Source organism: Egretta garzetta, unplaced genomic scaffold, assembly GCF_000687185.1.
Source record: "Egretta garzetta isolate BGI_Z169 unplaced genomic scaffold, ASM68718v1 scaffold85, whole genome shotgun sequence".
Lineage (NCBI taxonomy): Eukaryota > Metazoa > Chordata > Aves > Pelecaniformes > Ardeidae > Egretta > Egretta garzetta.
The window spans coordinates 3312423-3317619 of NW_009259718.1; positions in this window are offsets into that span (position 1 = coordinate 3312423).

The window sequence follows — 5197 nt, forward strand, 5'->3', positions numbered from 1 at the left end:
CTGGGCTGCCAGCGCCCATTGCCGGCTCATGTCCAGCTTTTCATCCACCAGTACCCCCAAGTCCCTCTCGGCAGGGCTGCTCTCGATCCTTTCTTCCCCCAGCCTGTATTGATACTGGGGGTTACCCTGACCCAGGTGCAGGACCTTGCACTTGGCCTTGTCGAACCCCATGAGGTTCACACAGGCCCACCTCTCCAGCCTGTCCAGGTCTCTCTGGATGACATCCCAACCTTCTGGTGTGTCAACTGCACCACTCAGTTTGGTGTCATCCGCAAACTTGCTGAGGGTGCACTCGATCTCACTGTCTAAGTAATTGAAGGCACGAATTACAGGGTGATGGAAACCATGCTGAGCGCAGATTGTCCTTGTCTACACTTCCAGCTTAAGTGGACCCCGTGAGATTTATAACCATACGAGGATGTTTATCTCCTCCAGACACACACCCTCAAGAGCATATCGTCTGAGTTGTGGGGGAGTAGACTAGTCCCAGGAGCAGGACTAGCAGCAGTTACAGATATATTTTTTTTTTAATGCTATTCTGTTCTCTGTCCCTAGAGAGCCTTTCTGGGAAATCTCATAATGCTTTACACATGAGAATAAACTTGTCTGCGCAGGCACCCTTTGGAAAACATGACAAGTAGCATCCCGGCTTTATTCAGAGGAAACTGAAGCAAATGAACATGGAGAACCTAAGCTGGGCCAGGAGCAGTTAAAGCTGGGTGCCCTGATCCTTCATCCTGTGCCTTAAGCCACCATGCAAAACCAAACTGGCCATCCTTTAAAGTTGCTTACAGAAACTCACCTGTCCTCAAAATATCCCACATAACATAGGCCGCCAGATATTATCAGTCTGTTTTACACAGGGAAGTTGACAGAGGTGAGAACGTACAGCCAGGCTTCCTAGACAGGCCTCTACATCAGGACCTCATCCTGCACATACCATGTACCTGATTTTGAAAGATGCTGAGCACCCAGCGGTAGCTGCAGACCACAGTAGCTGCAAAGGCATGTCCAAAAATTGGGTGCCAGTATATATGCCAGGTACATAAAAATGGACCCACTTAAAATTATGGATGATTTGGGGAGGGCGAAAAAAAAAAACCACCTCAAGTGATAGGGTCTCAGAGTAAGTCAGCGTTTCAGGTTCGTATAAGAGACCATGAAAAAGTTAGTTCAACCTGTGAACTGTCTCTCACCTGATCAGCCACTTAGCTGCTGTAAACTGGTGTAGCTGCCCTGAAATTGTGGCTTATGTTGGGTATGAATTGGGCTCATTTTACCTTTAGTGCCAGTGTCACCGGGCACCGCTGCTATTCCCCTTCTTGCCTCCTTCTGTCAATGCCAGAGGATTTTGTTCTTGTATCTCCCTCCTCCCATGACTTCAGCTCCTGCCCAGTCACCACTGATCCTGCTTCTTCCCTGTGCAGGAGGTGCTGGAGCCAGACTACAGGGAGGATGCAACCTTTTCCAAATGTGGTGGTTCAGGGAGCAGGTCAGAGATAGGAATGTCGCAACCTCTACCTCTTGGGATCAGCCGGCGTGTAGATACAACATCTAGGAGACTGGATCATTTTCCTTCTGCTACTCCTATAGGGTACGCTGGAGAGACACGGGCTGTTAATTCACACAGAGAGAGAGACAAATTCACCCCTGTCAATATATACGTATACTTCTGTAAACTGCAAATTTGGTTAAGTTACCTTCAGCATAGACAGTAGAGGCTGAAAACCCACACTCATCTTCAGGTTAGTCTGGTTAACCCGACCCTGCAAGAGTGCAAGCTGTACAGGGAAGTGTAGATCACCTTTATACCAGCACAAGTTCCAGCTGGTAGCCACTTCTTTCTTTATCTCACATTTCACGCTAGCAGAGAGCTGTGGGTTGGTGTCAGATGCAGCTTAATTAATCAGAGGATGTATGCCAAGCTAGCTCAATGTTCATAGTCCTGCTCATTAGCAGAGTCAGCAGAAGCTTTGGAGAGCTTCAAGGAACGGAATTTGCCTGCTCTATTCATCGTGGTGACGACAATGCTGGCGTAGCTAAAGGCAAGAGGCTTTGATTTGGGTTCAGCAAGTCAACTGTTAAGCTCATTAACTTGACAGATGGAAAGTTAAAACTATTCCTAAATTTCAGCTTGAGGGATTTGATTAGAAGAAACTGGGCATTTGGTGTTTTTCAAAACAGGTCTTCTGCTGTGGCAGGGTCTGAACCGGAGAAGGGGACCCAAGTCCAGCAACTGAGGTTGCTCTCAGTCCAGACCTTCATGGCTTTGATCCCATTTGTGCTGCCCACGTCTTGTACAGGGCAAGAGCAATGCTCCGCACGCTCCAGGCTGATGTGTTTTGCTGTGTTTCCACTTGTTGGAGGAACAGGAACTAGAACTGATGGCATTGTGGAAATCAGAGAGGTCAGAGCAGGGCAAAAAGGCTCAGGACAAGAGAGGAGAAAGGTGGGAAACGGGTGGGAAAAGGAAAGGTAATGGGCCTGGATAGAGGAGACCTGCCTGATTGTAGGTGTCAGGGGAAGAGGCAAGTGGAGGACGGTAAAAGGGCACACCAATGAAGGGCAGTAGGATGTGGAGGAGGTGATGCAGCTGCAAATGTTTTAGGAAGAAACAGTTCAGACACTAGGAGAATAGGAGTGACATTTAGGAGAGCAGAGACATAAGGGGAATAGAGAGTTTAGCTCAGTTTATTTGGTTTCTATTGACAAAGTAAAATATTTGGATGAGCCTGGTGAACTCAGTGAAATGCAAACTCTGGTTTGAATTGTAATTTATACAGTGGACCTCACTCTGGCACAGCCTCTGTTCTGGGTTACAGTATGTAGCCAGCGGATTGCTGGAACATGAGCTGAGAGGCTGTGGCAAGACCATGGAGAGTCACAAATTTTGATGTTCCTGTACACTCATCATTTGCTGCCAACAACAGACTTTCTGGATAAATGCTTCTCCTTGGGGAAGGGACTGGAAATTCCAAATCAGTATTATACAGTAACACGGAGCAGATGATAATTCTTAAGGGGTGGAAGGGTAGGTCACCTACAGACACGTACCATAAGACCAGAGAGAAATTACTTGCCGGACCTCCAACTCCCAAAACGGAGTGAGCACAGATAAGGTGAAGTTTATCTGAACAGTGTTTGTTATTTTGCAAAACTCTGTAACTCCTTGTTGCTTTCCTAAGAATAAAAGTTATTATGGTTTTAAAAAATACAGCAAAATCCAAGTCTTATCTTGTTTTCTTAGTTTCATCACATTAATGTTTGCTTTGCTTCCAAATCAGATGTGGTAGTACCTGTACCCTCATATTTATTATGCTCCACTCTTCACTATGATTTTCCTGGTTGAAGACTATTCTTTGTGTTTATTATTTATACTTATTTTGTATTCATTTAATTTTTTAAATTATTTTTATTTTTGACCCCATCCTCTCTGCATAGCTACTTTCTCCTTCCTGGTTCAGTTATTCACTGCTATGAAAAACTTTCTTTTCTTTTAAAAATCTGTTTTCCAGATTGACATAACATTGTATCTACAAACATTTATAGAAGAGTTTTCTTTGCTGATCTCTCTCTTTACTCTTCACCTTGTGGCTGTTCATCCAGGTAGCTACAGAGGGATTTTTGCTTCTTTACTTGGGGTGTGAGTTCCACAGCTACAGTGCATCTCTCAGAAATTCTGGGCATCTTTCACATCCAATTTCCTTACTGCTACAGTTTATGTTAAAGAGTCTTCTTAATTCCTTGGGTTTTACTTTCTTTTAAAACAAAACCCGTATGTACAATACAGGCCTATTCTTATTTAGCTTCCCACTTAATTTATATGTAAGGAAATTATGATCACATGCTCCAAATTTATTTTGATGACCACCTGCTCTATGACTTAATTGCTATTTACAACTAACAAATCTTTTGTAGCTTCAGTGTTGGTTTTCTGAAGGAATTTGTCATCTGTCCTATTGACAATTATAGGCCTATGGCCTGTTATGATCACGAGAGATTATTCTCTGGTCCGTAACTCTGGAGTTAGTTTCCCCATGGCAGCATAGCTCTTACTAGGATTTATCTCTTTTAATGTTAGCTCTCTCCCCACATATCCAGTGTGTGGTTCACAGCTGACTCTGAGCTGCACCAAAGAAAAGTTCCCTTTAACTTTCTGAGTTTCATCTAAACAACCTATAACATCATTCATGTGATGTTAATGCACTATTTTTATCTTCCTTTCTATCAGTCCTGAACAGCAAAATATTTTAATACCAGGGATGACTGTTATTCTACCATATTTCTGTTACTTGCATGATAGCTAGTTTACACCCCATATTAGTTGCTGATATTGTTTCCTACCAATATCTGGAAGGTAGTTACAAAGATAATGGACCCAAAGTCTTCTCGATAGTAGCAGGCGATATAACAAGGGGAATGACATCCAGTTGAAGGTTGGTGGCTTCAGGCTGAACTGCAGGAGCAACTTTTTTACCAGAAGGGTAGGGTAGCACTGGAACAGGTACCCAGAGAGGTGGCAGTACCTCCACCCTTGGAGGGCTTCCAGACTTGGCCAAACATCATGGTGACCTGATTGAGCCAGAGGTTGGATCAGAGACCTCCAGAGGTCTCCTCCCACCATCACTTCTCTGATTCCACAGCATCACCTGCGATGCCCTGTGGTACACAGGCATCTGCCTCCCTGGCCTCACCCGCTTCCCTTAGCTAAACTAGATAGCCCTTTGGCTACCAGTATTGCCTGCTGCTGCTTCTCTCATCACAATTGGTATATTCTTTCCCCTTGTTGTCTAGGCCTCTGCCCATCGCAGCCTCCTTATCTGTCATCACGTAGTTATTTAACTGGTTTTCATCTCCCTGTGTAGGAAAACGGATATGCAGCCCTCTCGCAGCAGTTGCAGCATCCTTGAATGGCTCTCTTGAACGTGATACCTACACGGTAACATTATGTTTACTAGCTAGCTTGTCTAAGTTGCACAACTTTTTACCAGAGCCATTCCTTTTAGCCAGGCTGATCCAGCCTGGGATTTGTGGTGGATTTCAGTGCTGGAGAATGGAGAAGAGCCCCAGCTTTAGCAGACACCCGGAGGGATTTGGTTACAGAGAAGAGTCAAGAGTGGCTTACAAAGTCTGTCACAACTGCTGTGGCCAAGCCCCTTTGAAGGCAGGAACCCACAACTCATTTCACAGCCGCAGC